We start from the raw sequence: 13,966 nt of genomic DNA, 5'->3' as shown, positions 1-13,966 counted from the left end.
ATGCCCATGCAATCAGCAAAAATTGCATGCCGCCAACATGCAAAATGTCTACCTAAAATAATGGAAGGGATATGCAGAGTAGTCACTTAGATACAACATAGGAAATATGTATGTAACTCGTTTTTTGTGCTGTTATATTTTGTATACTTGACAACATATCCGAAACCCTTACCCTAACCAAAAAAAAAAATAAACGAAATAAGTCAATCCTTGACAATTTACTACCCATTAACCCTCAGCAAAACAATAAGAACAAATCAAATATTTCTACGAAAGCATAAAAAATGCCCAGAATGTCAACAATACGAGCAGAACTAATACTATGCAATTTTGCATTCTTTGACTTTATTCACTTTTGCTTGCTTAAAGAAAATGTCATGTACAAAATACGTAACCCAAGTACCAAATATAAGCGAAATTTTTTTTTTAATTTCGCAGAACAACGTAAATTCATATAAGAACATACCAAAAAATAACGAGATAAAGGGCAATACTAACAAAATAAAAAACTGCAAGAACAATAAGTCAAAGGCATAAAAAATTGCAAAAAAGGTTTTTTGCGCGTGAAAAATAAAATATCGGTTTGTTAAAAAACATACGCAAAAACAAAGACGTGCCACCACTTCGGTGGAAAGTGATGAAAAGTTGATAAACAAACAAAACAGCAATATTCACGAAGACTATAACTAAAAGAGTCAGAACAACTAAAGCAAAAAGGACACTATTTTGGCAACAAAAATGTTGCAGAATTACTCAACAACCTTTACACATGCAATTTGTACACACACTTTCTATAATGGGTATTGAGTAAAAAAATATTTCAAGGACTTCTACGAAAAAATTTTCAACTTATCAAACTTAAACGTAATATTTGCTATAATGGGCATATTAAACAGGATAATAACTGCAATAAAAAGAACAACAACAACTGCCTACCATATACAGAGGAACCTCACCCAACGAACACCTCGATTTGGCGTACAGCTCTCTCGGCCTTTAAGGTACAATTTTTAGAACAACTTGCTTTCCGTTATGCGGACACTCTCTTGGCCGGACGCGGATAGTCATTTGTTATATAATGGGATGAAAACCTTTTATAGAGCGGGCACGAACCTCTTTTCAGCGGACGTTGAGATCTGTTTTCATAGCAAAACAATCAAAAACCTCTATTCGACGAACGCAAACTTCGCGTGAAATGAGCGTTTGAAAATACCTTTGAAAAAATTAGTTTTTGGTACGGACATACGTATTTTCCAAAGAAAAAAAGAGAGCCTCCCGAATTCAAACAATTTCGCGTTTGATAAATATGTACTCAAATTTGAAAAGCAGCACTACTTAGCATCATTTTATGTAATTAAAATATAAGGCTTTCAGATTGCCTGAAGTTAAGTTAGATGAAACTAGTCTGTCTTTAAAGACTCCATATAAACTGAATGTATGCATTGAGTTACCAGAAGCTTATTCCACGACCAAACTGAAAAACTCCTCCAGAACCATAACCTGTGTTATGAAATAATCACATCTTCTTGAAAAATACTAAAAGCTACCTACTGATTTGGCGTTATCTTTGACACCTTGCAGCCCTACGATTGGTTTCACACCTTTTCTGCTTGGTTGATTATGTGCTGCTATCGTCTATTCAAGCCATCCATCCACCTTTTCATTATCATCTATGCCCATAAGACCGTAGGTCTATAATTATTTTAAGTTCCTCACTGCTCCAATTTTTGCTAGTGCTTCTTTGCACCCCAACACACTTATAGTTGCTACGCTTTGCGAGATTATCGTCCTAATGATCAATACAAAAGTTTACGTAACTGAATTTTGCGCAGTTTTTTCCAGTAAGTTTGTACAACATGGTTATTACTGGATCTGCAAATTGTACCATAGACTTTCCCGGCTCCATTGGTTTTGTTCCATTTTTGTATTGGGTATCGTATCTTTCAACATTTCGGCGCTTTTTTGAGGCTTTAAGGTCTTGACGAAAGTACAGGCTTACACAATTTTTCAGGCAGAATAACTGAAAAAAATGATCTCTAAAAAAGAAGTATTTGAGTACTAAGTCAATTAACTAATTTGTAAATTGTGAAAAGGCTACCAACTCCCTTGAGCGCATGAGCAGACATTTCTCGTGGGCGGAAAAAAGTTGGCTAACGGTGAGTGTCCGCCCAATGAGGTTGCACTGTATGCTATATATAATGTGCGAAATACTAGAACATGCACACACTAATTTCTATTTTTTTCACGCAGTTATAATTGTTCAAGAAGAAAAAACAAGGTCATACATGTTTTTCAGAGGGCGAACCCCTGCCAAATAATACAACCCAAAATATCCATTTACGAGAATTTCACCAAAGAACTTACCACACACTTTGAATGGCAATGTTTATATGGTAGGCGGTATGTTTTAGAATTAGGCGAAATATTTCAATAAACTAGATATTTTGTGCTAATTCTTTAAAAATGTGCGCTAAAAAAGGGCGTTATGTTTTAAAAATGGGCGTTATGTTTTGCCACAAAACAAAGAATGTTTTAGATTATAATAGCGATAGGTAAGTTTAGCGAAATGACGGTCATATTGCGCATGCGCGAACGTAAAATCGTTACAGGGTAAATCAAGGTGTCAGTGCTTGCAGCGAAAACTAATTCAAACAAACGTGCGCATGTATGTATATAAAGTCAGGCAATTCAAAATACCTACATACATATATGAATGTATCAAGCATCAAAAATGTGAAAAAAGGAAAATCGCATGTGCATGAGTTGTGCTCTAATACAACAAAAGTAACTGAGCAAAAAGTTTCTTAGGCAAGCGGGAAAATTAAAACTGGTATTTAGGAGTAAAAGTTTCTGCAAATGTAAATGGCCTTAATAATTTTATTATCCTTCGGTTTTTTTTAACAACTAGCCATGAACTTTAAGGTACAGTTTCACGTAGCACATATTAGGCGGCAGAGTGGACGATTTTTTGCAGATCTGATGAAACCCTGTTTCAGATTTTTCTCAAAATCGTATTTACTTGTGGAAAAAAATCAATACTTTATCTTGTATCCATCAGTAATCATCATTTATTAAATGCTACCCCTTATCAAAATAGTTAGTTGAATACATTACGGGAAACTGTAGTTCGTGGAATTTATTTTATTTTATATATTTATTTAGTCTACAGATTAATCAAATCTTACAAACTACTTCAATGTGCGTACACTCTTATTAAGAGATATTCAGTATACAGATTCTATAAATTAAAATACAAACAAGTAAACAGAATGAGTAAATTAAATCCTAAGACCTTACATACTCGTAATTGATATAAATTCTGAGTAGTATATTTGATAATGTCACGATGGACGGGATTCGGAAAGCCATGGTTAGATTAAACTAGCTGGTCCATGAGAACTTCACATAGGAATGAGTCCATAGAGTTTTTCGAGGTTTGTTTAAAGCGTCCCTTTCTCGTAATTGGAAACTACCTACACGCAGTTAATAGCACACGTTATTAGGGTTAATTTTAAATTAAATCTTATAATCGTTAGTGTATTATTCAATACTATTCCGAGCAACAGGGAATCGTTACATTTAGTTGATTGATAACGCTGTCGTAATGGACGTGATGGATACACCTTGGCTCAGTTCTTAGGGGATATAGGGACACATTTGCGCAACTGAGTTTTTCAATTTTATTCAATTTTGTATTCATCAGGACAACCATCCTTAACACAATTCCTTTCTAGAGAGCATAGGGGTCTGTTTCACAAAAATTATAAATTCCGGAGAGGTAACTCTACAATGAACGCCATGGTAGAAGTGTTATTTACCGTCAACAACCCAAGACACGCGGATCTCCAATAGAGACCGATAGCCTTACTGGCCACGCTGGATACCAAAAATCCTTTTATTCGGCGAAGTGGAAAGGCTTGCTTCAAACACTAGAAACACTTTTCAAGATAAAGAAATATTTGCTGTAAAACTTAAGGTACTACCTGAAAGATCACAGAAGCAACTTTACAATGGATATCATGGCAGAAGTGATAGACACCGTCAACAATCCTAGACAGCAGATCACCATAAACACCGACAGTCTAACTGGCCACACTGGACATCAAAAATCCTTTAGTTCAGCCAGGTGGATTAGCATGCTTCAGATATTAGAAACACCTTTCAAGGTGTAGCAAAATTTGCTGTATATCTTTACGAAATACTTGAGAGATCGATATTAAAGAAAGGTAAATGAAACAGTTTTCTTTGCCTAGACGTGGCATAAAGCATCACACAGTTTAGTTTAAAAGAGAGCTATAGGAGCATAAATAAACTAGACTAGGGGAAAACTTGTTAAGTTCTTCAGCGGGTAACAGCAAAATTGAAAATAGCGGTCCTCAAGAAGAGGCGAATCCTCACTATCATTAATATTACGGCTGGTATCCAAGAAATAGATCACATACGAACAGCCTGGGCTGCGCAAACTAAAGCAAAACTAAGCGGCTAACGAAAACGAAGGCATCTATAAGAAAGCGTTTATACGGTGTGCAAGTCGGCATACCGCACGGTTTCCGCAAAAGCTGTCCTGATCATCACGGGAACCATTCCGATATTTTTATTTTCTGATATAAGTGGGGGGAAAAAAGCATGGCCACAGAAGCGATGCAAATATCCTTCCTCATATTTTGTTCGGAAAACGCCCTAATACAAAATTTTATTCAAAAGCGTTAATCTCGTAATTCCATTTACTAATCCCCAATCTCATAATATTTTTAATAAGCCCTCTTTTAGTATTGAATCAATGTGTTTTCAGCTGAGTAATAACATTTTAAAAAACTGAGACAAGACGGCTTTCAAATTAATTAATATATAAATATTATAGACAGCCGTGGTGTGGTGATTTTGTGGTGTACCTACCACACTCGGGTACTGGGTTAAAGTACCCAGCAAAGCAATATCAAAAATGTAGAAAAAAAAAAATTTTTTTATTGAATGAGGTCGCACCTCGGTAGTGGTTTGTCAACCACTATGTGTGTATCTCTGCTGTGAAGCTTCTCAGTGAGGTCTAATCTGCCTTGCAGGTGGCGTACGGAGTCGAACTGTAGGGCACGAAACATTTGGAAGTACCATACCTAATTTGCGCCAGTTCAAGTTTATATAGGAATGGTTGTGAAAGTGTTTCGAGTAAGCAGCTTACTCCAAACTAGAAAAGAAGCGGTAAAGATGGGTTTAATGGTTAATGAGGACAAAACGAAATACCTGCTGTCATCGAGCAAAGAGTCAGCGCATATGCGCCTTGGCACCTACGCTACTGTTGGCAGCCATAATTTCGAAATAGTAAAAGACTTCATTTATTTGGGAACCAGCATCAACACTAGCAACATCAGCACTGAAATCCAGCGAAGAACCAATCTTGCCAATAAATGCTACTTTGGACTAGGTAGGCAATTGAAAAGTAAAGTCCTCTCTCGGCGAACGAAAATAATACTCTACAAGTCACTTATCGTACCCGCCCTGCTATATGGGGCAGAAGCATGGACTATGACAACAGCAGATGAAGCGGCATTGGGAGCGTTCGAGAGAAAAGTTCTTCGAAAGATTTATGGACATCTACGCGTTGGCGATGGCGGGTACCGAAGAAGATTTAATGATGAGCTGTACGAGCTATACGCAGACATCAACATAGTCCAGCGAATTAAAACGCAGCGGCTGCGTTGGCTAGGCCATGTTATGCGAATGAAAGATGATGCTCGTCCAAGAAAGTGTTTCTATCGGAACCTGCCTATGGAAGCAGAGGTAGAGGGCGGCCCCCACTCCGTTGGAAGGACCAGGTGGAAAACGACTTAAACTCCCTTGGTGTAACCAATTGGCGCCGGTTGGAGGAGCGAAGGAGCGACTGGCGCGCCTTGTTGGACGGCCATAACCGTTTAGACGGTTAAGCGCCTATTAAGTAAGTAAGTAAGGTTGTGAAAGTGTTAAAATATTAAAAAGTTATATGTAGCATAAAGACAATTTTCCTTTATGTTTCCCCTTATGCTCATTAGGATCCATTTTTCCCCAAAGTACATATCTTCAAGGATATGCACTTAAAACCCACTCAAGCGCTTTTCTGCCATTTTCTTGTGAAGATACGACTTGTGTTGCCGTAAGGTGGAGAAAGATCAGTCGGCGGCAGTGCTAGTTGTTACTGCAAATGTGCACAATAATTATCAAAAAGCTCTAATATTTCTTAAAAGCGTTGTTCGTTTGAGGGCATCTGCTGGAGATTCTGGGTTATTTCCTGACATTTGTTGTCATGAAGCAAATTTTTTCGTCAGTAAGTTCCAAATGTTTACTTCATTCTGGATTTGAAGTTGCGTCATTTTTGTAGTAGCACGATTTGGGTAACCACATTAAGACCGAAACTAATTCCATGAGAAAATTGGGGTCGCCTGCTAATATAACAGGATTCGCCACGAGTAGGTGAGGTTGTCTGACAATTGAGTTGGAGACGGTATGAATTGTGTTGGCAACCCCTTGACAGGGTTGCGGTACATAACCCTTTGAATCCCCTTGTCGAGGTGCTCAATCTTACCGTCTAGTGCTCTTAATCATTGAGCTAACTCGTATATGTAAATAGTGTGAAAAATATTAAATCAAGTATTTTGCTGTCCATGCCAATATATTACTGCTACAACAATTTACTCGTTAATTTAAAAATTACAAACTCAAATTAAAAGATAAAACAAAATTTAAATTGAAAATGAAAGGTGATAGCTCACGATTGTTTTTTATAACTTACGGATAGCCGCGAGCTTTGGTAGTTTTCTAAAGATGACTAACTCCCTTTCCTATTGAGCGGCATAAAGAAAGATTCCTTCCACGTTGGCGGGAGAATAGCTTACTTCAAAGCTACATTAAACAAATCAATTAAAGCGTCGAAAATTTATTCTGCATATTTTATTAGAAAACATATTAGGTTTAGGTCAGAGCCTTATTTAAAAAACTTTTTTACGCTCTTTAGGTATAATTAAACATCTTCAGGGAATAGTGCAATCATATCGAAAAATAAAAGCATACATATATCCTACAGCGGCTGCCGCACAGTGGCATTTTTGCATGATTTAGAAGCAAAAAAATAATAACTCACTGAAAAATAAATATATTTCATTTAACCCAAGTGTATATGTTTGTATGCCTTACCCTACTTCAGTGAGGATAGGCGAAGGGGGGGGGGGGGGTTTGGAGGTTGGACCCCTCCATAAATTTTGAATTTACGCCAAACAAAAGCTTTCTTATAGCCTTATCTTTTTCTTTTGTTCACAGTTTAACATACCTATATTTAAATTTCGAATCTCCTTCAAACCATGAAGCAAACTTTCCAAAAAAATTAACTTTGTTGTAATTCACTTGAATCCATTTCATACAAAGTTTGATAAAAAAATCGAACTTTACTGCAGTTTTCATCATGCAGTACCTCGTTTCTATTTACTCCCTTCCTAAACAGTCAACACGTGGTCTAAAACGGCTTCATCCTTTTGCTTTTGGCCATGTTATGCAACCCACACCTCACACAACTCCACTTTTGTGATCGTCATTATATCAAAAGGGGGAACTACGGGCATGAAGAATCATTTGAGTTATATGCAATAATATTGAGTTATTTTAGAAATTCAAAAATTATTGTGGTACAGCGTGGTTCAAACTTTTGGTAGGCTTTTCTTTTCACGGTTTTATATATTTTCAACACAAAAATAATACACATTAAAATCTCATAATTTCGTAAAAGATGCTTAACTAAAAAACTTTTGAACACTTGCAAAATAATATAATTACGTTTAGATTTTAAATAACCAAACAATATTTTAGTTTTTGTTTCACCACAAAGTTTTATTTAATTTTAAACCACGCGTTATTTCACTTCTGTAAATTGTGCTACTTAGCGCGTCATCAACAACTCACAGTTTGACAGCAGATTATTCAATGAAGAACACTAATTATTAGAAATGATAGTTACCGTTATATACTGTGGACATTTTAAAAACAAACTGCATTCAAATTTCAAAAAAAAAAGTCTTGAAAATTTTTACCTTTTCGGGTCTAAACCAAGCAAAAATGCCACTGTGATCTGATGGCAGCGTCCACTGCCTACCCCACCGAGGGTTCTGGGTTCAAATCGCGGAAAAAGTAAAATAAGAAATCTAGAAAAAAGTTTTTTTTGCAGATGCCGTTCGGCATCGGTATAAAACGAGTACGTCCCGTTTCGCTCAATAAAAATAAAAGGAGCACGACGCATATAGGAAGAGAAGCTCGGCTTTAATCTTCTCGAAGGTAAAACGTCCCAGGTATTTATTTTTTATCATTCAACCTTATCAATATGCATAATGATGATAATATTTAACTTTCATAATATCATTTTATTTGCATATGAATCTCTAAGTTATGATTTATTGTTTCACAGGACTTTATTCTTATTTATATTCGTATTCATGAGTGTTTGTATGTATGCATTTCTGAGCGATTCAACTTCCACGTTTAATTTGCGAAATGTGAAAGGGTTGGTTTTCCGCCAGAAAGCTACAATCGTTAAACCGTTAGTAAATATTTAATTGAGATGTTATGTTATTTCTCTAAAACAATTTGCATAATATTCACATAATCGATAATTATGAAAGATGTGGGTATTTGTATGTCAAAATTGTTACGATTTAATTGAGCATCAAAGGAAAAGGGTTACAATAAGTAAAAGGAAAATATGATTTATGAAATGATAGAATTCAAAAATATTTTTTTTGTCCATATTTGAGTGTATTATAAAATTCTGATAGCAGAACCAAAAAAGCAACGTGTGAAAGGCTCACCAATACATTGTTTGAGGTTAGTTGAAAATTCTGTCTTTATCTAAACCATAAAGCGTTGCTTTAAGACAGTGCTGCCCTTAAAAATAATTTATTTTTATGAAATTAAGATTTTATTTTTATGCGTTCGTGACTTGTTATAAACTTAATCGGACGATAACTAAGTTATATCTAGGTATGAGCGGATCCAGGCGGGTGGAGCATTGGGTACGTACTACCCAGATGGCTGTTGGGATTTCTTCTCAGTACCGACTTCGTGAAGATGCACTCGAAGGGTTTGCGACGACGATTTATCCCCGGACTATATTTGTTGTGCTATTGAGATTCTATCACCGTACATACTTCGAAAAATTAGACGAAAGGTAAATGGGTTCGGGTTGCATTATGGTGTGCCCTATCTCCACATCTTTTTAATTTCTAGATGTCAAAGTTTCCCTCTCCAGAAGACGTTAATGGCAATAAGAGATTTCCTTTCAATTGATGAATTAGTTTCTAAAATAAAAAGCTATCACTCCAGTTTTTCCAGTTTTTTCACCTTGCGTGACCTGGTACTATCATCAAATCCACGTGCGATGGCATACACAACCGATTGTCAGTCACCCAAAGATCTAAGGTGTAAATTTCGATAAAACTCTTAATTTCAAAGCGCATGTCACCGAAATTTTATCCAAAGTAAAAAGCCGCAACAAATTCCTTATGACGCTTGCCCGCAAAACTTGGTGGAAATATAAAGAAACGCTGCTAACAACTTACAAAGCAATTGGCCGGTCGCTCATGTGCTCCACATCGCCAGTCTGGTCGCTTGGTCTAATACAACATACTCTAGAAAAAGCTGCATACCTGCTCTGCACTCAGAACTGTCACGGGATGTATTTTTATCACCCCTGAATATCATCTACATAGTGAGGCAAAAAAGCTCAACATAAAATGTTGAACATTTAATTTTTCTCCTTATGGCTTTGCTCTGGGACTCAGGAAAAGGGGCCATTTAGGTGCCCTATGAACGCCAGCCAGCTTGAACACATCCGCACAATATCCGACATTATCTTGTTAGATTACATAGATGTATGGGACCGTACTATCCTGGAGCAGTGTGGCTGCTCTCTTTATGTCAATTCCATGTTCAGTAAACTCCAGCTTCAGTTTCATTTTCCTTTTTTGAGCTCTATGTTTAGATTGAATTGCCCCTACCACTGTCTATACCAGCCTTCCTTTTCCCCCTTGAAGGATATTTACAGTCTTAACCTGAAAGTCAAAATCTGCTGTGATGTGGTTCGGGCATTAAATCAGTTGTGTTTCCGTCTAATCATCCCCTTGTCATTTAATCTAGTATAGTCAGGTGCTCGTATTCGGTTGCTTTTCACATGTTGGATTCTCTTAATAGTAGAGCCCCCTTCGTGGTCAATCTCGATACGGACACGGTAGCTATATTAATTGAAAAATTATGTTTAACCATTCCTAAGGTGCGCTGCTCAAACCTCTTTTGCAAGTGTAATATGCTGACAAAGCTTCCATTGATCTCACTAAAATGTAATTTTTCCAGCTTAATTTGAAGTGGAGTATCATGTCAGGTAACGTGGGTTTCAATGGGTTGATAAGCGCAATTCACATCTTCCGCAACCGAATTGTCAACCTAACCTACGCGAGGCGAATCCTGTTACATATATGAATGTATCATACATATATAGAGAAGGCTGGGAACTGGCGATGCCATTGGTCAGGCTAGTATCTGAATAGTGTTTCTTACCGGAACGTACCGCATCTATGTTGGGCAAAGGACCATCAACAACAACAACGTTCATCCTCGGTAAGTTAAAGATGTCTTGGTGTTTTTTCGGACAGCACAATCTCTGTATTTTTGGGGTTATACCCAACTTGTTTTTCTCTGTCTTTAGCGAAACTCAGCAAAGTGCTGTATCCAAAAGCACGATAGCAGGAATTAATCTGTGATCGGAGTCATTAAGTCGTCGGCGTATGCGACTACACTCTTTCCTTCTTCCATAAATATTTCTAGAATTTCATTAATTACCAGAATCCAAATAAGAGGCAATGACACGCTACTCTGAGGTGTGCTATTTTACTAACTGAGCCAGCACCTAAAGTTGCGTTGACGACCCGCCTGCTGAGCCTATAACCGATCCATGCAAATATAGAGTCTTAGATACTATGCCGTTTAAGTGCTTGATTCTAATGTTATCTATTTCTTTCTGTTTTATTGAAAACCTCATATAAATTTTGTCCGTGTGCCATGTACTAGTTGGATGATAACATGAAGTCAATCACTTTAATCCCCCAAACTAGCAAGAACATGCATACGTTATACAGCATATGTTATAGATTAACAATAAAAAAAAAAAAAATGTATGCACATCTAACCAATTTTTAAGAAAGTGGAAATTCCATATCCAAAACAAATGGAGCAAGAGTTTCGCATTTAATGACAAACGAAAACATGCTAAATAAACAATTTATAAGTACCATAGTTTAAGGCATTTCGCCTTACAAAATTTCCCAGAAAGTTATCGGAGCAAACATTTCTGCTACATTACTAGCAGCTTGTATATAACTCCAATTCATTCATATCCTTTGGCTCAGGCAACTTTCCAAACATTTTAAGATGTGTCGCATTTTCAGCCATTTACTTAATCCAAAACATACGTGTTCCCATCATAATGTACGCTACTTATGGACACATAGGGGCATGAAGAAAAAAAATATTTATCATATTTATTTACATATGTCAACACATTTATGTACATTCATAGGTTAACCGCAAATCCGTTGCATATGATTGACTTTGGATTTTCCCAAATTACCCAAACAAGTAGTATTAATATCCTGCGTGCTAAGCAGAAAATGAGTCAAGTCAAAGAGAAATAAAATTAAGTCGACTAATGCATCTAAAGCCAAATGCTAAGCTGTAAAACATTGATGGTATAAGACGCGACAGCGATTTGGGAAATACGTGCAAGTGTATATGAGGAGTAGACTAAATATAACTAATCTATGTATGTAGCTTTGTGCAGATCTTAATATATTTAATCCTTCAGAAGATGTATTTGTGACTGTGAAAAGCATACAAATGCAAACGGAGACGTAGGATGGAGAAAGGAACGGAGCAGAAGAAGTAAGAGAGCCCTCTCGATATGTACAATGGTGTGAAGATGATAGCGTGTAACAATATCGTGAGCTTGCGGTGGCTGGAGGAAGTTGTTCGAAAGGTAGTGCAAAAACGCGTGGTTTGAGGTGGTGGATCCTCACGGTATGAAAAATAAAAGTATGGTTACTATGCGTGATGAAGTCGGAGGATACGCTGCGACTCCTGCAGAGTAAGAATCCCGAATATGCCGATAGAGGATTGGAAAGTACTTTCTTTATCTCGGTCTGCAGTCAGTACTTCATCTTCCAAATAAACAAGCAGGCAGATGATATCCATGTACATGCAGGCCAAATTTATATGAGGTTCAGGAAAAGAGATAACAACGATAACATATGATCTCGCTGGAAGTGGGAAAAATTGAAAAGGACCTCGAAAGCCTTAAAGGTATTCAAGGACCGGCCAGTTCAACCTTACCTTACCTAAAACTAAGTTAACACGAGTCAATTGCTTATGTTCTATCTTGGCATAGTATTAGCCAAACATGCATGTAACCGTTTTTTAAAGTCCCAAAAATCCCCGGAAATTTTTGGCATAAATCTCAGGTTTGTTCCACATGTATCCTCCTTTACAGACAAAAAAATGTTACAACAAAAAAATAATAACTTGTGGCAAACATTTTTCCTAATGGCGATCCCGAAAATCCGAGAAGCAAAAAAAAATGTCGAAAATCGTCATCCCTAAGGTACACTAATCAATTATTACATACTGCAGACATATATACATACATACGTCATTGATAGAGACTATCTACATCTGAACCAAAAATCAAATGCTAAGAAACTAATGATAATACTTTTAGCTGGGATTCTCACCATAATACTCTCGTTGATAACAGTAAAACACAAGCATACACATATAATATTACCACAGACAAAAACCATGTAGAAGAATTATGGTTAATGCACTGAAATAGAAAACAGCACTCTAATAAAAATTTACCCAAAAGGATTTAACAGGATTTGCCAATGAATGGAATGTGTACGAAATTTATTTTTAAGGCTTATTTGTAGCTCAGTAACCATATTTGCTTTAACCCAGTTACCACATTAAATATTCTAGGCCATCCCGCGATCCCCACCGCCTATTTTAATGAGGAACTTGTGGTTGCCAGAGCCTCGCTTGTTAAATATGTATATGATACACTCATATTTGTAACAGAATTCCCCTAGCGTCGGTTGCGGAAGCTTGGAAGATATAAAGCTTTGTATTACGCTTATCAGCCCCTTGAATCCCATATTTGCCTAGGAAAACTCGGGTGTTCTGCCATCTCTGCTTTGCAATAGCTTATGGCAATTGGATTTACTAACAAAGGTGAAGTCTTACTCTATATGTGTTTCTCGACGGTGCTGAATCCATAGTTTTTTGCTGAAAAATTCGGATATTAGTAAGACAACTCTCTAGGCCGGACACAACGAAACAAAACCAAAGATAATAATTAAATGAGAACCACTTTGAAAATATCTTGAAATAAGCCAAAGTTATGTAAAATATTCTAGAAATGATGACAATAGCAGTACTTAAATGTCCTGCATAGTTTTTCAAAATATTGAGGGAATGGTACCGATAGAAATTAGGCCTTATAAGGTTCTAAAATAGTTTGGAAGATAGCATGGAAATAATCTTGAAAGGAGAGTGCAAAAAACACTGAAATGAACCCAAAGTTGTACCAAAAACAATGGTACGAAATGGTCCCAAAACTGTACCAAAACCAATGAGCGTGATCCCAATAAGGTTCTAAATTTATCCGATAAATACCCTGACATGAAAGTCTTGTAATACAAGTAGATTTCTTCTGAATAGAAAAAATCGCCAAAACAACTTCGTTATTGTTCCAAGACTTGTATTTTTGTGTAAGGGACGCCTGATATTATTCAAAACAATGCCAAATTTTTCGGAAATAATGCCAAAGTACTCTCGTAACCATCAAAACAGAATTCTGCACTTATTCAGAAAACAATTTTGAAACAGTTCCGCAATGATGTTAAGTACA

This window comes from Eurosta solidaginis, chromosome 5, assembly GCF_040869045.1.
Source record: "Eurosta solidaginis isolate ZX-2024a chromosome 5, ASM4086904v1, whole genome shotgun sequence".
NCBI lineage: Eukaryota > Metazoa > Arthropoda > Insecta > Diptera > Tephritidae > Eurosta > Eurosta solidaginis.
This window is presented reverse-complemented; position numbering follows the sequence as displayed.